The following is a 24,537-nucleotide window of genomic DNA, read 5'->3' as shown; positions in this document are numbered from 1 at the left end:
GTATATTCCTGTGTGCTGCAGAAGTTTCCGTGATATGCATATTAAGGGCATTATAAAGCTGGTCCTGAAGTGTCAGTTTAGATGCCAGGGTAAAATCCTTGGCTGTAACGGTTTAAATCTCAAATGGCATTGAATCACTTTCAGTTCCACGATATTAATTGAAATGTACCATTTCAACATCGTTCACTTCAGTTCTGTTTTCAAATCAATTCTCTTACAACTTACTGTCTTTACCATTGGCTTTTGCCTTTGGTCAAATATAATTTGATTCATTTCTGCTGCATTTGCTATTTGATTGTCTCAAGCATCTCTAGTTTTGTTTCTGTTCAGTAACACTCATGGATTTATTTGGGAATAACAGCACTTGTGGTGGGTGCTGTAGAAACTCAATAAAATGGTGTCTTGCTCCAGAGAGGCTAAAGCCTGCAGGTTCATTACTGAACTTTGCACAGGGCTGTGGATCTTTGCTCTGTAAACTATGATGTGCTTGTTCCTGAAGAGAGCTTGTTTTGTTTGAAGGGACCGTTGTATGTGACAGCTACACCAACAAATGTCTTTAGTTGTGTTTCTCTGCCAGTTAAGTGACTGAGCACATGGGAAAATTTATTTTCAATCCTAAGTATCATCCATTGCACTGCTTTACCTAGTGTCTGTCCATAGCCTTGACTTCTGGTAGAGGAAACAGCCTTGGCTTCGTTGTATCTTGCAAATTGATTCACGCTTGAGCCAAACTAGGTGCAAATCCCTCTTAGATTGCTGGAGGGAGCAAGAAGAAATGAGGGACTGCCGAGCACAGTGAGGCTAGGAAATGAAAGTGTGTGCACAATGTATTGTGCTGGAGTAGGAGGTCCTGCAGTTTCCTTGTGTGTTCCTACTTCCCCTTGTTGGCAGCTGGCAAGGACTGGCTTACCTTAGCAAGATAAGGAGGACCTTAAGCACTTGGTTAGATAATTTAAATAGAGAACTTACTGAATCAATCTTAAAACCAGACTGGCCAAATACAAATTTGCTTATTATATGAGGCATAGGACGCCACAATGCATGGTTTCTATGTAATTCCTTCTCAGGGCCAGTGGCTGAGTGTAGAGGAGGGTGACTTCAGTGGAAATTTAAACTTGGGATGTAGTTTCTCAAGTGCTGATTAGAGGACTGGAGCATCTCTCTTATGAGGAACAGCTGCAAGAGCTGGGCCTGTTTAGCCTGAAGAAGAGAAGGCTGAGAGGGGATCTTATCAATGTCTATAAATACCTTAAGGAAGGATGTCAAGAGAATGGGACCAGACTTTTGTCTGTGTCCAGAGACAGGACAGGAGGCTACAGGCGCAAACAGAAACACAGGCATTTTCACCTGAATATAAGGAAAAACTTCTTTCCCGTAAGACTGACAGAGCAGGTTGCCCAGAAAGATTGTGGAGTCTCCTTTTCTGGAGATATTCAAAACCTGACTGGATGTGATCCTGTCCAGTGTGCTCTAGGTAACCCTGCTTGAGCAGGAGTGTTGGATTAGATGATCTCCAGAGGTCCCCTTCCAACCTCAACCCTTCTGTGGTTCTGCGTTGCACTTCAGTATCCGGTTGTGAACGCATCCATGAGAGGCCTCTGAAAAGAGAGAGGGGAAATTGAAAACAGCTAATGTAAGCGAAGTATGTTGGTGCAGGGTCAGAGGCAGTGAGAATCTTAGTCTCTGTAATGGTGTGTCTGATGAAACTGGACCAATTAACTCATTCTTGAGAATGTCTTTGCCTTAAAGGAGATGTATTCCATAATCTTAAAGCATTCTTAAAGCATTCAGAACTATGTAGAGTGTTTTTATTACAGGAGACACGTTTATGTGGATGCAGTTATGGCTATTAGCAATTCCATTAACATAATATTCAGAATTTCATGAATCACTCTAAACTGATTTGGCTGATGCTTACATTTCATGACTTGTTCTGAAGCAATTGTTTAGCCATGCTGAATTATACAAATAGTCCCAGAACTGGTAAAGCCTCTGTCTCATGCGTGACATATTTAAGCTACTTGAGTTGTAATAAACCTTAAACACAATTGAAAATAAATTATTAGTTTCTATTTTCTGTTTGCTTTAAACTATAGTTTTAAATGACTGTGCAGCTGATATAAATCAAAGAAATGCAAAACCTGGCTTTGACTCTGAAAGGTAGGTAGTGTCTATTCCTAAGCCTTTAGATACTTTGCAGAACGGAGGCTGGACCTTCATGCTGTCTACTGTTACTCTATTCTTACCTGGCCCTTTTGAGTGTAAAGGTGATATTTGGAATGTTTTATTTGCACTGATTATCAGAGCTAAAGAGGCTTGCAAAGCATTGCTGGCTTGTSTCGAATCTCTAGCATAATGGTTAGCTTATCTCTGTTTCCTCTGAGTTCTGATTGGCATTATCTACTGTAGCATTTGCTGAAGTTAATGTGAAAACTTAAATCTTGGGAAATGATGTGGACTTGACTCCTCCAAGCAACAGCTGTGTTTTGTGGGTGTGTTCTTGAATCAAATGAAGCCCATGTTCCTGTAGTAATAAACTGAGTAATAAAACAGTTTCACCATAAACCCGATTTTCTTTCAGCAGTTTGGTTTCATTTTAATCTTAAAAGCAACTAATGATGGTTGAGGGAATGTTTTTAGCAGCTTGTTTGGGGATCTGTTGTTACGAGAAGCCTCTCCAGCTGATTAGTTCAATAACTCTGAACTATGTGCTAATGATGCTTCCTGTTCCATAGCATTGCCATGATATAACTTACTGTGGTTTGAGCTGTGAAAACGTACAAGACTGGAGATGTCACATATTGCATAAATGAAGGAGGAAATCTTGTATTAGACACTTCATACTAAGGTGGCATTTAAAAAAACCCACAGATCTGTCAACAGAACAGGTAGGACTTAAATTGCTTTTCTAGAAACTCAATTAATGCCCTTCTTGCATTGCTTGTTAATTTAGTTATGTAATTATAGAGTTAAATCTTGTCTTTGAATTTTACAAAGCCATATAGCTTGTAAATTTGTGATAATAGGGGGACTGAAGGCTTAGTGTATGTCTCTTTAAGCTATTAATCATGAGACTAGCAACATCATTGCCTTTATTACATTCATAATTTAAAAATCTATCATGGAGGAGGGAACACGGATGCTTGTTAAATATATTCTTTCAGTAGGAAGCGCTAAGAAATCAGATCATTAAAATACAAAATCATAAGAGACACTAGAGCCTTGCCAGGAACAATAATTACTATTTATATGTAATAGACATTGGGAGGGAAAGATGAGTCTGGTTTGCCTGTGCCTGAACTTAATGGATTTTATGAGTTACCAACTAGAAGGATTTGAGTATTGAATTTAGTTCTCTGTGCATGTAATATTACAACCTATAGAGCTAAAAATTGTTGCAAACTGAGTAAAATATCTTGAAATAAACTAATTTGTTTTCTCTGAACACAAGTAAATAGAACATGTGCAAAGCAGCTTCTCCTCCTGCCTGAAATTTTGATGAATTCTAATTTTTGTATTTGATTTCTGCTTTGCTGGTAACTCTTAACCCTTAACATGGCACTTCCTCGCAAGGTTCCAGTTGCTTCTAAGGAGACTTGGACATCACCTAGCACTTAGGTTACCTGACCCTCTTTATGGGGGAACTCTGGGAAGTGGCTGAGTGAAGGGATTGAAAATCCATTGGGAAATCTGTTCCCTCAGCCCAGGTTAAATATATCAAAGGGGGAATGGTAAAGGAGAAAATGACCCTTAAGTAAGACATAGTCAGCTGGATGACATAGGTTGGATCATGTTTATGATATATGGCTTGATACAGAGAAGGAGCTGTCTTGTGTATGGGAACCTTTGGGAAGAGGGAAAGCGATATCTGGGGAAGAGACCCTGCTTCAGGGGCTATGGCTCTGCCATGCACATAGGGGTAGTATGTCTTGCTTCAGGTTCATGCGTTTTAGATCAACTTAATGGAGACAGCAGCAACTGCAGCTAAAGAAGAAACTCCCTCCRCAGCATTCAGCTGAAGATCGTGTTTGTTTAGCGTGGTGGTGGCTTGACACTGTCCTCAGCATATCTGACACATTTGGCCTGTTGAAAAGCACACAAGCGTGCTGCTGCTTCAGCACGAACACCAGGGCTGCTGCGAAGGCTCCCACAGAACCAGTCAGGTCCAGCTCACCTCTCAGTTGCTAGTTTCTTTATGTTCCTTTTTTTCCTTTTTTAAACTTTTTTTTATAAAAAGTCAGGGTGCAGAGAATTTTTAAAATGTACCTTCACCAATTATATTCTCTTCTCAGTCCAAAAACCTGTCTTTGGAGAGCTGCTTTTGGTTTTACTTACTGAAACGCTTCTGTTTCTCACACAGTTAGTCAAAGGAGGCAATCTTTAAACACTGCTATTAAAAGGCAGAGAACAGACTTTGAGGCTTAATTTTTGGCAGAGTTTTGGATTTCCAGTGGGTCACACATCAGTCGAACAGATTTCGTTATTTTCTAAAGTTTTTTTAAAGAAATGTTTTAGGCTAATAAAACTCGATGCCTTAGATTTAGTGCTGCTTAGGATTCTTCTGGACATTTAATTGTCCCTAGGTAGTATGACCCAGTCTTTAAAGGAGACTAGTATCTACTCCGAGAGGATCAGTGCATCTGGAAAACAAGATGTCTTTGGGGAACTTGGATTCTGTTCCAGAAAATCACTATTATTTTACAAGAATATGCATTATAAAGTGAGCAGGGAGATGCTAGCGAAGTTCTTGGTAAGGCTATAGCTCATACATCCGTTTATGCGTCTTGGGGGGATGGTACCGTGGGTGTAGCGCCAGTCCCGTTGTTCCTCCCAGTGTGCTTTTTGACCACCAGATGTCATGCGAGCACTATAAAAATAGCGTGTGCTGTGCGCTCTGGAGCTGAGCTAATAAATTGACTGAGGAATGATGTCTGATTGCATGCTACTTGCCACGTTGGTAACTATTCTTGCATGTTTCTCAGCAAAATGTGCACCACACTTGGAAAAAGAATGCGTATAGTCACCCCCACTCTTTCCTTTCACTGTCCATGAAACCCATCAAAGATGTAAGTGTTTGGCTCCAGCACAATTACTTTGGAGTCCCATCAATTTTACAAATTGACCAAAACATTTTTTGGTAGAAAGGTCTTGCATACCAGAAGTCTTTAGCTTGATCAAATTGCTGCTGTACTGTAGATCATGACTGTTATTTTTATAACTCTGTATTACTGTGATGAATGCTGGCCGTGGAGGAAGAGAAACCACATCAGTAGCAAGTTCCCTCTGATTTGTGGTCACATGTTTATAACTTGACACGGCTTTGCAAATAACTAAACAAAACCAGGAATTCGTTTTGGGGGGAGGAGGAKGACACAAAATCCACTGCATCACATGTCTAGCGTGGAGAGTCTGACTTGTTCAAAAGTTGGGTCTTTACATGGAAATTTGTTCAGAGTAGGAGCAAGAACCAGTTACCCTCTACTGGGCAGCTGGGGCTGTAGTATGGCTGTCAGCCACTGCTGAATGCTGTGACATTCTCTGGGCTCTGGATTTTTAGGAATTCTGGTTTAATTGCTGGTGTCTGCTCAGGCTTTAGCCTAAAATTAGTAACAAATTCGGTGCTGCTCTTTCTCTCTGTAATACCTTTATACAGGAATTTATAATCTAATCTCTAATTTTAGTCTTCTGTCATTTTTGAGCTGTATATTCTTTAGCTTTAAAAAGCACTATTGAAGAAAAATTTAAATTCAAGATTTACCAGAAGTGCATTTTTCTGTAAATTATTCATTGGTTAAAACGTCTTTGAACTTGTGTTTGTGTAGCTGACGAACGTTGGGGGCAGGTGGTGGATGGGATACCTCGACTGACACTTGCACAAATACGATGTGCATGCACTCCTTGGCTTTACTGCTGGGCAGCAAGGCAGCAGTGAGAGCTTACTGCATTTGGTGTCCCACCCYCCTATTACCAGTCCTTCAGAGAAACCCCCTGTACATGACATGCTGTTCTGCTCTTATTCACTAGATGGCATTGCTTCCCAGTCTAAGAACTTGTAAATACTTGATTAATTATGCTAATCCACACAGTGGACAGAAAGCAAACTGCATTGCGATAGCTTTGCCCTTCTGTATTTTTTATTCTGCATATCTAGTTCACTAATAGGATTTCTCAGCCTGGCAGAAATCTGCACCCTCCTTATCCAAAGTATTGAGAAGTTCTAGGGAAGGCTTTGGTTTGGAAAATTGCAGAGAACATATTGGGGAAAACACTGCCTATACTGACCTTGTTGCCCACTCTATTCCATGTTCCTGAAAGTACTAGTCAATGTCCTCCCTGAGTTACTCTAACATTCTCTATTAAAGGTGGTAATCAAATCAAGTTCTTGAAGTGTGTGGTACCTGGAGAAGGTAGGTAGCAAAGCCTTGCCTGCCGGAGAGCAGGAACAAAGGGTGTTGGCATGGGGATATTCTCAGACATCTGGCAAAACAGAGGCAGTAGAAGAGCAAAGCACTCTGAAGGCTAATGAGCCACTGTCCATAATGTGGGTATTTTGATGGAGATTTGTTCATTTGTTTCCCAGGTAGCGCTGTCATTCTACATTCTTCTTCCTTACCCTTCCTGCCTCCCTCCAGCTTCTCCTCTTAGCATGAAGGTGCAGATCAGCCAATTAAGAACTGACAAAAGGTAGATTTAAGATGCCTGTCTGTTGCCCATGGGAATTTATTGAAGCCTTTGATAGACTTTAAAATGAGGAGAGGAGTTTTGGCTTCTCCGGCCCATTTTTAGTACTTGCTTTGTCCAGGTGATGCATCAAGACAGAAGATAGCATGGTCTCTAATGAGTGTAGCTCTCCACTGTGTAGGTGCCAGGCTGTGTATGCAAAACAACAAGAGCCTGCTAGGAAGCAACAAACACAAAACCTGGTGGAGAACAGGGCATGCCCTTCACCTTGGAGGGAGATGGTAGTACCACTTCTCAACACATGTAAGTATCTTCCAGCTCTAGGTTTCAGAGTATTTCTCAAGTTACAACACTGATGCTCTTGTTTCTTTGCCAACTGTGGAAGTTTAACATCTGAACTTAGACTTCCTGAGGCAACTCTCAGTTCTGAGTTGGGTAGGAAAATCAGAGATCACTTACTGCTGGAGTAGCACTAAAGCTACACTGGGGTCAAACATACCCTTATTTTACTCTGATAAAAAGACAAGACAAAGTAGTTCTAGAACATGATTTTTCATGAACAAGCAAGATAAAAATAAATGCAAGTTGAAGATTCTGTTTCTCGTATGTATTTTATTAAAAAATAGAGTTGTTCATTCTTGCTGGGTAGTATAATTGCTAAAACATGATTTGTATCCAAATATAGCTGTTTACATTAAATATGGCACTACTTCTTACTGGCAAAGATGGTATGGTAAAGGAATACTCATTTAAACATTTGCATGGCTCAATTTTGTATTCAGAACCTTAGCTTTTTCACTTTTAAAGTGAATGTCACCTTAAGTAGGTATTTTAAACTTGACTTTTGTTGAGGTGCATTTGGTTGAACATGGAATTACAGTTAAAATATACAAAATTGGTCTTGTATTTAACTTTTAAAAGTAAGCTCGTCAAACTGTTTTGCATTTCTAGGCGAGTAAATAAAAGGTAATGGATGCGACATCCTGGTCGCAGCAAGGCAGATTTCATAATGTACTTGGGGACTCTACAGATGTGAAGGGAATTTCCAAAAATAACTTATGAGAGACTAAGGCCTACAGACTTTTGAGAAGTTTCATAAGTGTTTTTTTTTTCCTGCAAGATTCCAAACTTGCAGGTCTCATCCTTCCCCAATTGATGTGAATTTATTGGATAAACAAAAGGAAGATTCCTTGGTTTATCAGTTCCCATTGAGCTGGACTAAATGAAGAYTATCTTGCCCTGCATATGTTAGCTGAACTGGAACCTGGTATTGTTAAGAGAAAAGCTCCTGACAAAATATGTAAATATTTACATTATAAAATCACCCTTTGTTCCAGTCTAAAGACTGACATTTTAGTGCAGGACGAAGCACGTTTTAAGTAGCCCAAAGTATTAGCTATATTGTAAAGTTAAAGATGTTTTCTTTCTGATTGTTACCTATTAAAAATTCCGTATCCCTTAAACCATTAAGACTRAGGAGTGAAGGCAGCATATTTTTATTTATTTAGGTAATAAATTACATTTAAGTGTTTGCCTTGATGTGTGGTGTTGCATTCAAATTTAGAAATATATTATTTTTAAAAAGCTTGAAATGCAAATGTGCTTGCTTCAAATCACTTTAAGATAGCATTTTTAAAAATCTAGTTGTACTTCACCTGCAAGAAGATGAAGGCTGTAAGCTGGTTGCTGTTCCACTGTGTAGCATGTTTCTTGAGCAATCCTTGTTTCTCCTTTGCCCTCAGCTGAAGGCTTAAAAAATATGTTGGCTGAAGTTGGATTGTGACTAAAAACTCTGTGTTTTGCAGCAGTTCAAGAGTGTAGGAGAGTGGCTTTTCAAACCTCCTTCATGGTGTTTCCCAGAGACTTTTAAGAGTCTCATGTCCACATCTTTAATTCCAAAGGGCCTCTCTTGTGAAAGCTAGATACAGGCTGCCTCACAGATGTCTAAAAATCAATAGTTCTGGAAAACAGTAAACAAGTTTCCTCTGAGATTAATGTCTTCAAGAACCTGTAAAGGCTCTAAGGAGAATTAGTCTTTTTTTTTTTTCTTTCTTCCTTCCAGTACCAGAATTTTCATGTGGGGAAAGAGTATTTTCATTTAACATAAAATGCTTTGAAGAACGGTTGATGCTAATTTCTTTTTTTTTTTTAAAGAATCAGTGGAATGTCTTATAACTCCRGTGTTATCAAAACAAATAAATTCAGTTTGATTAGATGTCTCTAAAACCACACTTCTGAAAGTTCATTCAACAGCATGTTTAAAGATTTTTATTTTTGTCCCAAGGGTGAAAGAAAACAGCTTCAGAATGTCAGAAATACTGTTACCTGACAAGATCTATTTCTTGTAAGGTCAAGAATAAAAGATGGATACTGTAACTATTGCCTTTTAATATATATGTTATGCTCAAGTTTATAAACATGGCGCTTGCCTTTTTAGAAGCTGAAAAATAGTGGTAGAAACCAGGAGTTCTTGGTCTGTTCCTCCTTCTTTCTTATGAAATCGATTTTTTGTTTTAAGTTTCTGTAGTGTAAATAATTTTAATGAAAAGGAGAAAATTGCTAGCTGGAGTTTATCATCTGGAATATATAGACTTAGACAGTTTCTTGAAATACAGAAGTCAGGTGAGGAGTGTTGCGTTGAGTACCCTGGAGAAATAGTACCCTTACCATAAAAAAGGGAGTGGGGGGAGGAAGGAGTGTCATCATCCTGCAAGTAGGCTGACCTGGTGCAGCCTCAGAGTGAGAGGATTGGGGTCTTTGTGGTTCAGATGTTATGTAGCTAAGTTGTTTGAGCATTTGATAGCTATTTTGAATTCCACTGAACTGCAGGAAGCTAGCAGGCGTGAGGCTGCAGCTGTGCCCGTGGCTATGGGAGATACTGCAATGGCTRGAGACCAGACCCTTTCCTTATAGCCCATCTGATCAGGCAACCAAGAGCAGGTGAGGAGGTACCTTCACTGAGGGTCCTGCAGACCTTGCTCTGGCCCCTGTAGATGCTTTTCTGCTCTCTGACAGCAAACGATGTCTTCTCCSTCTACCTCACAGCGCTGAAAGCTGGGCAACCTGTTCTTCCTCTGCCAAAGCTCACATTTAACTTCTTCCCATTTTATCTTTTCAAAAAAGTGATCCCAAGTGATGAGGGAAGCGTGTGTTGGGGGGCAGGGGGAACAAGAGGACTTGAACAATGTTCTGATCTGTCCCACAGGGATGGTCAAGCATTAAAGGTCTAGCTGAGCAGAACATTTGGGTATGGCCTTTTCCTATGTCAATTCCTTACTTGGATCAGACTGTTYTGTTCAAAGAATTTCATTCTATAACGCATCTTTCCAAAGGGGTTGTGTGAAATTATGCTTTTGGTGATTTCAGACTGATGCATCCAAACTGCTGCCCTGATTAGCAGGGACCAGTTGCCAGGTGCAGTGGGAGAAGAGAGCYGGGCCATCTCTGGGAGGCAGAGTTCTTGTGAAAGTGAGGATTGCGAGTTACAAGGTTTTTACTGTTGCTTGCCCTCCTGGACCTGGGGGAGCAATCTYGTCCTGGCCCCAGGACTGGATGAAATTAAAGAGGCAGCTTTTCYTCTCTGGACTAATAACTCAAGAGCACCCAACAGAATCCTCTGCTGGGAAGACTGAAGCCACTGTGAGTCTGGATATATGGGTAAGAACATTTAACTTCGGTCTAACTCCTCTCTGGGTGATGGTGGGAACTTTACGGCTGACTTTATTGAAAACATGACAAAGTAYGGGTTGAGCAATTATAAGATCTGAGCCTATGCTCCCTTTTCCCTTAGGAAGGTTGCTGCACCCAATGAAGCTACTTTTGCAGTGCTGGAACCCCCTGGAAGAGGTCTGAGCCAACATGTTGGCTGAGGCCTGCAGAGTGGACATGCAGCAAGCTGTAGGGCACAGGAGTGGGGAGGAGTCTTGTCACATGCAAACCCTCTTGAGGTGAGAGAGCCAGTACCACCCAGCCACTTCCCATTAGCCATCACCTTGTACAAGGCTTGTCCTGTGAGGACCAGACTGTCCTGGCCCCTCTTCCTCTTCCCTCTTGTCCTTACACTTGCTCTCTGTTCCTATTTTCCTCCTCCTCTGAGTAACTCTGATAAACAGATGTAGGCTAGAAGTAACCAAGCAGAAGAGGAAACACACTTGAGTTAGAAACCAACTGGGTCCTGTCCCTCCATGCCCCTGCCAGGAGAGGGTTGTATGCAAGAGTTCTTGCGCCCACAGAGTGCTCTGCTGTCAATGTTTTTACTGCTGGGGCATCCTTTGAGGCAGTATTTCAGTATTTAGCCTGTATGCCTCCTTTCCACCTCCCTCTCACCCTTGTCGAGGTCCTGTGGAAGATCCTCAGCGCTCCCGCTCCTTCATGTCTGTGCCTTGGGGGGGCTGGCACAGATGCAGCTCCCACCCRTGCAGTCTGTGCTCTTTTAAGGAGCCCAGCTCTGCCGCAGTAACTCGGCCTCCCAATCCTATTTGTTCCCCCCAGTCATTTTAACTGCTCTTCTCTGATWCTTGCTCTGGTCACATCAGTGTGGTTTGGGCAAAGCATTGCCCACGGMTAGGTCGTATTTGGTGACGTTTGTCTGCTTGTGCCTCTGCGACCAGCGTGGCAGCAACCATCTTCGTGGCCTGAAGCCTTGCTGACGTGAACAGGAAGCTCTGTGCTGACTCCAGTGGGCGTTAGAGGGGGTCCAGAATGCTTTGCAGACCAATTTTCTCTCTGTTATTGTTTTAAACTCCCTGTTAGCCATTCCTCCTTCCCAGGTTTCTGCATGTTTCAAATTATTTTCCCCAGAGGCATCAACGGCATTTTTCCAAATTGAATCTCATTTATTTTCTACCCAGGTTTCCAATCTCTCTGGGGCCCTTTGTATTATTTCTCAGTCCGCACTGCCGTGTACGATATATCCTAATTTAGTATCGTCTGTGAATTATATTAACATGCCCTTTAGTTCCTCTTCCATTTAATGAAGATATTTCCAGGAAAAAAAAATCTAAACTACATTTTATTAAAGTAAGAAGGTAGAGTCTTAAAAACTCCTTTGTGGGTTTCCAATATGAATTCTAAATCTTTTTCAGAGAAGTCTTCAATGCTTTAAAGTGAAATTAAAACCTTTTAAATATCAAAGATGGTAGGTGTAAAAATTAATCAGATTTTCAATTAGCTGAGACCTCTATCTGTATATAGCAAGCTCTACAGAGTGCAGTCTCCGAGGGTAATGGAGACACCATGCTTTTTTTTTTCAGTAATTTTTTATTTAAACCAGCTCCAAATGTATGTTTGAATTTATTGAGAAATTTGTTCGCTTTCCCTTTCTGACCTTTTTGGGTTTACTCTGTGGCTGTTCTAGCAAAAGTACACTGGAAGCAATGATGCTGAAGCAGCGTATTTTAATGCAAACTGTGCAGGCTTATTCATAGAAAGTGATTTTCAAATTCATAATCATGAATATTTGCACTGTAAGGTTGATTCTGTTGTGAGCTTTTATTTATAAGCTAAGAACTGCTGTCTGTTGGTGCARGGTCCTGAGAGCATCATGCCTCTGTGACAGGAAAAAAAGCCGTGCTATGGAGCTGTACGTCCTATCAAAACAGCTCAGATTTCCAACTGTGAATAGGGAAATAGCACTGGCAGCAGGCAATTTGCTGAAGATACACATACTGAAATATTTGCTGCATAATTTCTAGCAATGAGCAATTTCATGGAAACTATGATCTGCTTGTGAACAGAAATAAGGTGTAAATTGGATGAATAAATTGTTCTCTGCAAACAGTTTGCTAGCTCTGGAGGACACTTCTCTCTGAGAAGCACTGCAGCTAGTTGGTATCTTCAGTCCTTTGGGTATTAGTGGTTAGACCACACAAGCAGACTAAGGAGAGATACCTTAAATGCCTCGTACTTCGGCACAAGCTSACTATTCTAGCGTCCCAACAGTCTGCCTCTTGCAGTGTGCTCCCCTGGAGACTTGCACCATGCAGGTGGATGTTGCCACACGAGCGGGACTGCGGCTGCTGCAGGGAGTGGATCTGGTGCTCACTGATGGCTTGGAAAATTTCTACTCTCTTTACCTGCAAGGACACGTGAGTTACAGGGATATGTATAATTCAGGGTTGGAGATGCTGTGAATCTTCTCCAGCCTTGAGGAGTAAGAAGGGGTGGTAATATAGCCTGCGAGCTATCTCTGAGAGTCGTGGCTAACTGGCTTAGCTGCCTGTATTTCTCTATTCCCTTCAAGATGCTGCTGCTTTGCTTTAGGTATTACAAATGAGCCTTGTTTTATGCAGATGTGGGAATGGGAAACCCTCTGGCTTGTGCAGATGTGACCTGCCACCAACCTCCACCTGAGCTATGGGATATAGATGTTTCAAGTGGAACTGGTGGTTCACTGCTGTGGTGGCTTGTGACAGCTGCAGCAACTCAGAGGAGCCTTAGGGCTATTCTTGGAAACACCAAGGGAGATTCCTAAGGTTGTAGGAGCAGAAAACTGGCTTGGAGCTACCTCCCTTCTGCTCCAGGTAAAGCTGATGTGGAGCTGGGGACTGAACCCTGTGAAGCAAAAGGTCCCGCAGACAAAACAGGAGGAACTCACAGAAGCGATGCAGAGGCATGCACTAACAGGAAAATACGCTGTGTATCTGGAGAAGGTCCAGCCTTGGTGCATGGTGTTGTGCTTGCAGACTGTAAGGCAGGCCCCAGCCAAGGAAGGCTGGAACAGCCCTCACTTGTCACTGCTCCTTTGTGGCATGCAGCTGAAATGTGTAGGGCCTGACAGCTGATTTGTGAAAGAGGGTGTAGGMTATTGCGTGCCTATCTCTTGTGTCAGAGAACATATTAATTCTGCATTGCATTGGAGAGTTTCAAAGGCAATAAAGATAAAAACTTACCCTGTTCACTGTTACCTCGTGGAAACTTCAGGCCCTCAGGACTTTTTCCATCTCTGACTCATGCCTATAGAGAAGTGCCTGGTTTTAAGAAATATCAACTCATCTTGTGGACAGGGGCACAATTTCCTTTAAATTCACCAAAGATGATGAGAGTTGGATTGCTTGTCCCTAGATGCTAATTTTTGTCTTTCATGGAACTAAAACCTTACAGAAAGAGTGTCTAAAACCGACGTAATACGAAGTGGTAATGTTTGCACTGGGACTCATACGTTAGCACATACAGGTGGGGAAAAAGCTGGATCTAGCTCTCTCCTTAGGAGCTTCAGTTCAGCTGAAACCACACTTCGTTTGTTCTACCTGAAGGCTAGAGGCACCTGTTATCACCAGGACCAGTTTTCCTTGTTCTCTTGATGGAAGACTCCAGCTTGGTGGGAGTTGTTGTGTTAAACGTGCCATGCTCGGACCAGAGAGTGACTTCCTGGGCTTGTCGCCTGCAATCTGCCTGCAGAACAGCTGCTCCACAGAGCACGGGATGAGACTCTGGTTTAGCTGAACTTGCCTCTGGTTTTGATGGGAGGGACGTGGCCCCAGTCTTAGACTCAGGTCCTCGGTAGGGGAGCCCCACTATGCAACATGTAAAACATGCTGGATTAGGCACGTGTGGTCACTGGAGGCTTCTGCGCTCCTGCAAGGAGCTCGCGGAGGAGTATTGCAATTCCCTCCCCAGCACCCCTGTGTGCATTTGGGGACGTGTCTGTATGGCTCTCCCGTGAGATCACGGCTTTAAGCAAGTGTTTGGGGAGCGCCACGTCCTCAGATTCAGCTGTGATTTTACCCTGTGCGACAGACCCAGACCTGTGTCCTCCCACTCTAGTGCTATGGGCCAAATACTRAGTTCTCTGACCAAACATATTTCCTCTCCTTTATCAATAATCTAATCGTTTTAATAACGTCCCCTTGCATGGATAGGATTACAATTAGAAAATGTCAGAGCCTTGTTATCATCTAATTAGAGTCACATTTCAGCAGAATAGAAAGGAAAATCTTCAAGCGCGGCCCTGTGTAGTGAAATGGGAAGAAAGCGATGATTTAAACCAGCTGCAGGCCGAGCCCCGGCTGCAGCCCCGCCGCGGGCCTGCCCGGCTCAAGCGCGGGGTACGATTAAGGATAAGGCGATGGTCCCTGGTCGGAGCCCTCCGGAGCAAGCGGTGCGAACGGCTCCCAGATCAGTCTTGCAAAGCTAGAAACTCCCATGCAGTCCAGTGAAAACAATCACGCTGTCAAGTTCGCCGTCTAGCAGCTGAGGGGGTCAGAGCAGCAACACAACGCAAACCAAAATAAACACCGCCTCGCTCTGCCAAAAAGCCTTTATCACCCTTCTGGGAGGGAGACGCTTTCCGATGGCTTTAACTTTTCCCATTTTTTTGTTTGTTTTCGTACGCGTGGATGTGAGCGGCGAGCTGGGCTCTCTTCCCTCCTCTCCTCTAACGCCGTTACTGCACCGAGCGCTGCGTGGGGGGTTCGTTCCCTTCGGAGACCCCCGCTTTGCTTCCCTCTGGTGGGAAGGGAGGCAGGAAAGGCGGCAGCGAGGAGGAGCGCGGCCGGCCCCCGCGGTTAACCCTTTCGGCCGCTCGCTTGCTTTGCCTTAGCTCAGCCTCCGGCCTCTGCGTGCGTCCCCGGGAGCGTCGCCTTCGGGAGGCCGCGACGGGGACAGGGCTCTGCCGCAGCCCGGGGCTGCCCGCGCCCGGGTGGGCTTCGCCTTGCCGAGGCGCTCCCGGGCTTTTCCAGGCTGAAAGATCCCGAGGGCGCCAGCAGCGGTGCGAGCGGTCGCTCCGGGGAGTCGCGCGGGGTGGCGGGGCGGCCGGCCCCGGGTGAGTCCTCCTGGTGATCCGCGGCGCCTCCACCGATCCGGACTCCTCCTCCTTCCCCGAGCACGACCGGCCGCCGGCTTCCCCCTCGGGGTGCCGGAGGGGAAGGAGGTGGCGGGGCCGCCTCTCGCCTCCGCCCTTGGGCGCCCAAGTTACGCGGGCGCGTGTGTAGCGCGGGGGCCCGGACCGCCGCAGCGACCGGCCCCGCGTAGCGAGTAACCGCAGCGAGAGGAGTTACCGCTCGCACGGCGCCCCGCGTCCTTGGGGCTCAGCGCGAGCCGCTCGCTTCGTGCGTGCGCGGAACTGGAATTTTTGGTCTCTGAGTAAAAAACGTGTTTTCCGGTGCCAAAGGCTCCATTACCAGGCCTGTTAGGAGAGCAGGATAAGGCCCCATCGGAGGCGATTTACTGTTTCGGGACGGGGAGAGTCGGTCCCGGTGCAGGACCTCTGTCTGCGAGAACCGGGCGAGGGAGAAACAGGAAAGGAGGTTTTTGCAGGTCAGCGTAAGCCAAGCGCTTTCCAGAGTTTGGCGTGGGAGGGAGGAGAGTTTCTTTAATCAAAATGAAACCCATCTCTGATTTCATTTTAAGCCGTGCTAGAATATTTCATTCAACTTGATACAAAGAGCTGCTTTTCATCGTGGCTTTTAATTAATTCCGTGATCCTTTAAAAGTTCATTAGGCTAATTTGAAAGGAAAAATGTTTCTCTCGGAACTGGAAGTCAAAGCACTTTCATGATCGTTGCTGTCTCTAAAGTGTTGCTTAAAAGCATTAGATACATTTCTGCCTTTCAAGAAACCCGGGTTAATTCCTGCTTTCACAGAGACCGTAAATGCCTTGGGAGTTAAACCTGTGGATTGATTTAGAAGAAAGGCCTTGTTTCTTAGAAAGTGAGCGCTGCTGTCTGTGATCCTGGGATGAAAGGGGCGACGGTCTCATCTCAGACCTTTCCTACTCCGGAAAAAATTCAGGGCGCTCTGATGCTCGCAAAGGGAACCTGAGCCCRTCTCCAGATGAGGCACCGATGACTTTAATCAGCGGGGACATTCCTCCGCTGGCTCCGAGAAGCCCAGCGACGGCGGCTCTCCCGCGTGACGCGTGAGCTCCAGCAGCGTCTCTGCTCCGACAGAACMTCCAGCTGCTCCTCGTCGATGCTCAGCAGGAGGATGCGGCTGCCTCAGCTGACGCCGCCGTAGGACATGGGATGCAGGCACCGGTGAGAGATTTCCTGCCGAAGGGAGGAGAGCCGAACCTCCAGCAAACAGCTTTTGTTGTCTTGTACTACTTTGCTGCTGCAACAGAGTAAGAGCATGCTACGAGGCGCGATGGAGCGCCTTTGGTGCAATAGCCCAAGGGCTGAACCTCTGCTCGCTCCAGGTTCAAACACTGTTGGTTCTGCAAGCAGCATCCTGTGCAAATATCCAGAAGCATTTGATAATTTGCCTGATTTTCATTTCTTCTCAGTGTGTCACATTTTTCAGTCAACTAACAAAAAAACCCATAAAACAMTATCAGGCTATAAAATATATACATGTTTACATAATATTATGTCCAATAAATTCCCCTATGAGCTCCCATGGGTTTCCCAGAGCCATCTGGGCTCCGCTGAGCTCTCTGCATTTCTAAATATAGAGGCAAAAAATATTTTTTAAAGAAAAGTGTTAAAAATTGCAAGTGACTGCTATAACTGCACTGCTGAAATGATGGCCCTGGAGGCAGATGCTTTGCCGCTCCTCTTGTGCTGTCCCTCTGCACACARAAATCATTAATGCCAGTATGAAGGAGACCTTTTAGACTTTTAGAGCCTTAAAAGAGGAAACWGCTCATCTGCTGACCGTTGGCAGACCTCGGGCATACCAAGAGTTTGCCGGAAGAGCCACCTGCTGCTAGAGGGATGGCTGCTACATTTATCATCCTAGGATACCGCAAGGTTGGCTCCGGCCGTGTCTCAGATGTTGTGGCCTCTGGTCGTGCAGCCCTTTCTCCGTGAGACGCCTTCCCAGGAAACCACAAAACCTCCGTGCTCTGGAGGTCACATCCATTGCTGGGTCTCTAGCCACAGGCCAGCTGAAGAGGAAAATCTCACGCAAGTGGTTTCAACCCAAGAAAGAAGACAAGGGCAGCTTCACAGACAGTGGTTCTTGCTCTATCGTCGTACAGATACGACTAAACTGCAGCTTGGTCCTGGCAGCAGTTTACCTGAATGAGGRCCTGTGTCGCAGAGGACGTTGCAGTCTGCACTCACGCGCTGCCGTTACAGGTGCTGTGGGCTCATGAACACMATGAACTCTGCTGGGTCCCTTCGTGGAGTTACATACATACAAAGTTCTGTTTGTAACTGGATTGCCAGGTATTGACTCAACTTTATATCGCGCAAAAAGTTTCACTGGGACGCTTAGAAAGCAGGCGCTGGAGCAGCTGACTGCTGCCTTGGACATCCCTTTTCCAACGTGGTGCTGAAAGGAGAACAGGTACCAGAAACATGAACTGCTTTTGCCAAGCTTTACCGTTTATTAGCAAGAAGGAGGTCTGCGTTAGCAGGAGGTAGCAGGCGGCGAGGCAGGGGCGTACAGAGGAGCGCGAGCCCGCTGGTGCGGGAAGCGGAGGTCTGCCCGACGTGAGCCCCTGGCTCGACTCCRCTGGTCGGCGCGTCTCCCCCGCCGCTGACCCGCTCTGAGCCCAGCCTTTGGAGCGCTGTCTCTGCGTTGGTATGCCAGGGTGTATTTTCTCTGCTCAAATGATTAAAAGTCAGTACTAAGGGGCTCCCAGAACAAAACACCTTCCTTGAGATGGCATTTGCATTTGAAAGGCAGGATGCCTGTTTCAGGGACTTTGCTATTTTGTGAACTCYTTCTATGCAGTCTCTTGGCTCCCCCCTCCTCGTGCTTAATTCGGGGCTCCATACTCTCATCCCAGCAACCTGCATCTGTCTTGAAGCCAGCCTTAATTGTCCCATCTTGGGGTAGTTAGGAGATCCGTCTAGCTCCAGTGCAAATTACAGCCGTTGGAGGACGGCTATGATTTGTGTCCTGCTGCCCCTAGTTCCTGGGAACACTCCTGGCAATCAGCAAATGATATGACTCATGTGTGAGGAAGCCAGATCCACTTTAGCCTGGCTTGATATTTTGATTAGTACGAGGCTGGCATAAGAGCTGAGAGGTTCTCGCACGTGTGCCAGGCTGCAAAGTTCATTTGCCCGCTGCCAGCTACACTGGGCTTTTCTTCAGCGCTGTGCTTTGGGCAGCACTTTGGGCTGCTCCGTACCAGGGAGCGCGTTTGCTCTCCTCCTTCGATGCAAGGGGGTGAGACGCTGCAAAGCCGTTCTCCTGCTGATGGCTGAGCCTCCTCTCTGCCCCCAGGCTCTCCCCAGGGCAGWGGGACATTTGCAGCCGGCTTTCCCCACACCACTAACTCAACCCTCCTGAAGCTGGTTTGGTTGTGAGGTAGGAGAGAAGCAGGACTTCAATGCCCAGCACAGCTGACTTTAAAACCGAGCACCGTCTGGCCCTTGTTTCATTACACATGAATTTTATGGCTGTGAGTTGGGCTTCATTCGCCTAAAAACCTAAGCAGCTTTTCAGGAGTCCAATTTAGGTACACAGGTGTATGGGTGAGATGGGGGAATTGCATACGCTCACACCTGTATACGTGTGTGCAGGCTGGTACGTGCTTAGAAATGGATGCTTTTATCAGCTGCGCCTACTTCTGGAGATGCCTGGTTAATTTATCAACTGAGAAGTTCCATCTCGCTAAAAGTCTCATTTCCATATCCTTTCCAGATGGTCAAGATGCCACAGAGACAGTTTCTAAGTAAATAACTTGCTGCTTCATGCAACCTACCRGCAGCCTCACCACTAGCTGCCCCAGATGGCAGGAGAGTCAAAGACGGTACCTGGGTTGCGAGAGGAAACGCGCCGCTGCATGAATAATAGAAACGGAGCGACTGCAGGATGGTAAAACAAAATCTCTCGCTTTGCATCTCCTGCTTCAGGGTGAAAAATGATCGCTGCTGGGAAGCGGCAATGCCCCCTCCCCTCTGCTGCGAGCGCGGTACGGCGCGATTCGCTGGGTTCATTACATCTTGTTTGCTTTCCTGGAATCATAGGCGCTAACGACGGAAAAGACCTGCCGAAGAAGCCGCCTGCAGTCAGTCTCTCCAGACACAGGATTATTTTCCGCGAGGGCCRCCGCAGGAGGTAGGGTAGGAGGCTCAGTGAACTGTGTCAGAGCAGTGAAGCGAAACTCACGCTCCCAYGTACCCTGGTTTTCTTTTGCTGAATCCTGATTGTGGGTTAAAAACCAAAAGGTTAAAAGCGTTTAATTATGCCGATGCTTTCCTCCTGGATTAAACAAGAGGATAAATAGGCTAGTGTGGTTTTTTTGGATTTGATTTTGTTTTTTAAGCGAGTGAAAGGAGGCAGTAGGCTAAGGATCCTTGGCAGCTGTCACATGTTTCGCTTTTGATGGTGTCAGTTTTGTCTGTTAGGAGGTGTTTCTCTTGCCACTGTCAGCATTTTCCGGGGGAGGATGAATTCATTGATACAGTCTGTTTGCTGTCCACATATTCACAGTTCATGTGTTACATTTTACATAAAGTAAACTTAGCAAGGGGAAAACTAATTCTGCAATTCTTCAAAGCTAATGCACAGTAAATATATTCTGACACTGACAGGTATTTCTTATTAAATAGCTCTGAACTGCGGTACTAGGTTTTGCTTAAGTGGCATTATTCTCCCTGAGCAAAGACAGTTCATTTATTAGTCATTCTGAAAACCAAATAACAAATATTATTCTCGAAGCAAACTAAACAAACCATTTAAAAGGGGCCTGTCTGAAATGATTAAAGTACAGTGTCTGAAAAGCAGCTGACATTGTAGTGCCAAAATACCATATGGAGACTCAACTGCTTTATTAACATACTTTGACCTAAGCTGCAAAATCTCCCAACACCTTTGAAAAAGGAGGAACAGTCTTCCTGTGTGCAAGGGAGAATTCAGCGGCAAATCTTTCTGCCAGTTCTTAAGATGTCATTTTGGCACAACGAAGAGTGAGGTGCAATAATTGAGGGCTGGATGCGAGCAGATTTTTCAATTTCTGCCAGGGATATGCTGTAAAATAATTCAGCAAAGCTGAAAGCTTGGGCTTTCCATTTACACCATAAAAAGTAAATATATAGTGTTTGTCTTACCTTCTTACAACTCTCTTTCTCTCTTAACTAAATATTTTCTTTCTTCTGAGCACCAGACATTATTTCTAGCTTTCAGGCATGCAAAATAGAGGCATGCATGCGTGTATATGTACGTATATATATTTATTTATGGTCTATGTGGGGGCGTGCTCGTATGTTTGTGTATCCCTAGCTCAGCTCTGAAGATTTCCTTCATGAGGAAAGCAGTTTTCTGTTGCAGGTCAGACAGAATRACTAATATCACTGTTTTACAGATCTTTGTTTACTGGAGAAACTTATTAAGTTGCAGTTCTGTAAGAAAAAAAGGTTCTTCATCCGCAGCGGGATGATAGGGATATGGGTAAGGACTCGCGTGGACAGCGCAGCACGAACTGATGGGAATGGCCCCAGCGGGCAGTCGTGCACCASGCAGCTCCCGGATGCTGCGATGAGATGCTCGCAGAAAGGGCCATTCAAATGGTCTTGTATAAATTGTCTGGTCAATTGTTTTAAGCCTGTTCTGCACAGAAAATACTTGTGGTCTGACCTAGTTTTTTTATTTTTAAGCAAATGTTTTCATTATTCATAAGAATTCATCAGATAGCTAGAGCAAATAGGTTTTAGCCTGGGGTTTGTTCACAAAGTATCTCCCACAAATGTCTCCTTTCTTGCTGGAGCTTTCCAGCATCTGAATCAGGGCAGCTTGAGCTGGCAGGGAGGAAAATAATATAGAAGTTATTCGAGGAGTTTAATAAAAACTAGCAGATATTGAGCTGATGTATATTATTAACTTGTTTCACTGGGATTAGGTAGTTCTGGGTAAGTGAGGAGGTATCAGTCCAGGTTTGCTTTCTTCCTGTGTTTTCCCAGTGACAGAAGATTACTCAACTTTGGGGATTAGCCTGATGACGTTACATCACCAGAGTAACAATTTATGCGCTGATGTAATTCGGGACGTGTGGCCGAGTCGAGAGTTTCTGCTGTGAGCTGACGTCTCTTCGCCTTGGTAGCATCCTTGGGCTGAACCCTTGCTGAACGCAGATCTTGCTAAACCTGCTGAACGGCACATTTCTCTAACCGGGTACGTTTGCAGACAGCAATCTCTTTTCCCTTTGGCCAGTGTGTATCATCTAGCCAGTCACCAGCTTCCTCCTTGTAGACAAGGTGCTCTTGCATATAGATGTTTCTTCATGGCCAACATCAGCAACCACTGTAAGATATCAGAAGTGCCAGAAATTCCTTTATGGACAGACCGAATGGCTCGATATGATGTATTAAATAGTTCCTCTCTGGGGAGAGTCAGAGATGGTCAAAAAGGCTCACGGGCGGTGGTGCCAAGGTCGTGTCATCGTCGCTCAGTAACGGTCGGAACAGCAGATGTATTTTACACGTTCAGAGGCGCTACTGCAGAAAACTCGCACTAAGGAACAGGAAAGCTGATCCGTTCCTGGAAACGTGGTACCGGAGTACGGGCCACCCGCGTGATACCGGCGAGGGTAACTGGGGTCTGGGGAAAGGCACAGCCTGCGCCGCGTAGCTCCGCTGCTTCCTCTCCGTGGGGGCTGCTGGGTCCCCGCGGCCGGTTTCCGGGAACGGTTTTTCCCTGCTCCAGCTGGGTGGCAGGTGAAAGCGCGGCCCGCGCTGACGAAGCGCGCGCGGCTCGGAGAGCCCCAGCCCTGCACCCGTGCGCCAGCGCTGCGGAGGAGCTGCTTCTCTCGTCTGACACGGAGAGCAAACGTTGCTGATGAGGATCCCAGGCTTGGGTTTCTATGACAACGTAGGGTCCTGAAAATGCAAAACAAAGTGAGGGAAGGGGCCAAGCCTGCTGCGCTCCCTGCTCCCGCGCGGTCTCTGCCGCGGCTCGCCGGCAGCAGCGAGGAGAGGAGCTCTGGGAGCTCTTCGCCCGCGTCCGCAGCTCAGCGTGACCGCGGAAAGCAGGGGCAGGGTAACCGGCGCCAGGCCGAGCCCGCGCAGAGCCGCTTCTCGACCCCGCGGGGCTCGCCCGCCCTGCCGCTGCCTGACCCCTTGCAGCCTCGCACSGGTGCCGGTCGGGTCGCAGCCATCTGGGGCCATCTGGGTGTTCCCTGTAAATTTTTATAGAAAATATAAAACGACACCTGGCAGCCCAGGGCAGAGACGTTTCCRTCCCTCCTGCAAGAAGGGAAGGTCGTTGCCCGCTTGTAGTTTCTCGTGAACGTTGCTGTCGAGCTCGGTGGAGGGAAGAGCCTCCAGCGGGGTCTCCTGGCTGGTGGACGCTCTCCCCAGCCCTCTCCGAGTGCAGAATTGCTACCAGCTGTACGTGTCTCGAGGGGCGAGCGCAGGTCCCAGCCCGCGCGACGCTCGCAGCCCGCCGTGCAGCGGCGAGAGCTGAATCTCGGCGGCGCGAGCAGGCGGCAGGGCCGGGGGTGCCCCCGGGGCCGAGGCCCGTCCCGCGCTGCCTGCCCCGGCGCGGGGCACCCGGGGGGCGGCGGAAAGCCCGCGGAGGCGGCGTTCGCCGGACACCCGGGCCGACAGCTCGGACGGGGAGGAACCGTAAATCCCGGCCTCCGCGGCAGCTTTTGCTGCCGATTAGGATTAAGCCTCGGGGAAACGTGCTGCTAAGTGAAAGCCTCTACAGAAAGGAGGGGCTTCGCGGTAATTAAAGTGCAGCCAGGCTGCCGGCTCGGACACCTGACAAGGCGGGGGGGTTATTTCGGCTGGAAGCTGGGGAGCGCCGGGGGAGCGCCGGGGTCGGTCGGAGATGTCTGTCGGAGGTGCCGGCGGAGCGGCGGCCGTCGCGCTGGTCAGGGCGGGGGAGCCGAGTCGTGCAGCGCTGTCGGGCCGCGGCGCGCCGAGATCAGAGGTAACGCSTGTGAGACGGGAGGGAATGAAACTAGGCAAATAGTGTTTAAAGGAAAAAAAAAAAGAAAAGAAAAAGAAAAGAAAAAGTGGCGAAACACCGCAGGTGAAAACCTCCGCAGGCCTGTGCCTGGAGCGAAGCTTAGCAAGCAGACGCATCGGGACCCAACAGCAGCAGCAGGACGATTTGACGCYGCGGACGGTTCCGACGGGCGCCGAAAGAGCGAGCAGCCACCGCGCGCCGTGTGGCTCCCGCGCCTGCGCTTCGTTCCGGAAGGGGGAGATGATCTTCGGAAGCGCCGGGAGCACGGAGGGGTCTGTACGGCTCCGAGGAAGCCGGCGGAGAGCTGTGCCCACGGGGCCCGTCTTGCGCTTTTGGGAAGTGCGCGGGCTTTTAGCTCCTTGGCAGCCCGCTAAGCCTGCGTCTCGCCCGGCCCCGGGAGCCTCCGGCGGGAGCAGCCCCCTCGCCAACCTCACCCACGCTCACGGGCTTCGGGGCAACGCTGCCGGTGTAATGGCCGAGTTTAATTTTTTTTTTTTTTTTTTTTTTTTTAAAAAGAAGTCGGGGTCTGCGTAATCCTTATGGACTGGCTCAAAGGAAGTGTCAGTTTTATATGCAGAATAAGGCAAAAAAAAGAAATCTATTTTTTTCCTCTCTCTCCAGAGCAAGAGTTGTCCTCTCCCTCGCTTGACTCAACCTCCCTCCTCTCCGTGCGGCTGGGGACGGGGCGGCAGAGCCTTGGGGCCGATGCTGCCTCCGGAGCCCTTCGCRCCGCGCTCTGCAGGTCGGTCACAGCTGACCGCGGCCTCGAGCTTGCCTTCTCCGTACGATTCATCTGCGTTCAAGGACTCCCTCCTCAGCACATCCCCCTCCCTYGGCAACTGAGCCGCGACCGCTCCGGCCGCGGGGCCCCTCGGGTGGCTTCCCGGCTCTCGCGGCACGTCCGGGCGCGGCGAGCTCGGCGGCCTGGTTGCCGGCTCCCGCCGGAGCGTCGCTGTGCGCTCCCTCGGCCTGCCGGCGGGGAGAGCTCGGCGAGGGGGACGCGGAGGGGCCCCGGAGCCGCCTGGGCGAGCGGGAGCATCTCACGGGGCC

General features: G+C 46.9%; 1 long non-coding RNA gene across 2 annotated transcripts in view; it reads left to right on the top strand.

Moving 5' to 3' along the window:
* Positions 1-8,898: 8,898 nt before the first annotated feature.
* Positions 8,899-24,537, top strand: part of LOC146594655 (uncharacterized) — a 17,101-nt gene continuing 1,462 nt past the window's right edge. Inside the window, exons 1-5 of one of the 2 annotated variants that reach the window (XR_014896121.1) lie at positions 8,899-10,338; positions 10,472-10,628; positions 12,636-12,767; positions 19,219-19,392; positions 19,545-19,635. This is a non-coding gene — a long non-coding RNA (uncharacterized LOC146594655). Of the gene's footprint in view, positions 10,339-10,471; positions 10,629-12,635; positions 12,768-19,218; positions 19,393-19,544; positions 20,757-24,537 lie in introns of those variants that run through there. The other variant, XR_014896120.1, reaches the window with a different exon arrangement.

Source organism: Rhea americana, unplaced genomic scaffold (genome assembly GCF_003343005.1).
Source record: "Rhea americana isolate MKP2758 unplaced genomic scaffold, rheAme1 scaffold_253, whole genome shotgun sequence".
NCBI lineage: Eukaryota > Metazoa > Chordata > Aves > Rheiformes > Rheidae > Rhea > Rhea americana.
This window is presented reverse-complemented; position numbering and strand designations above follow the sequence as displayed.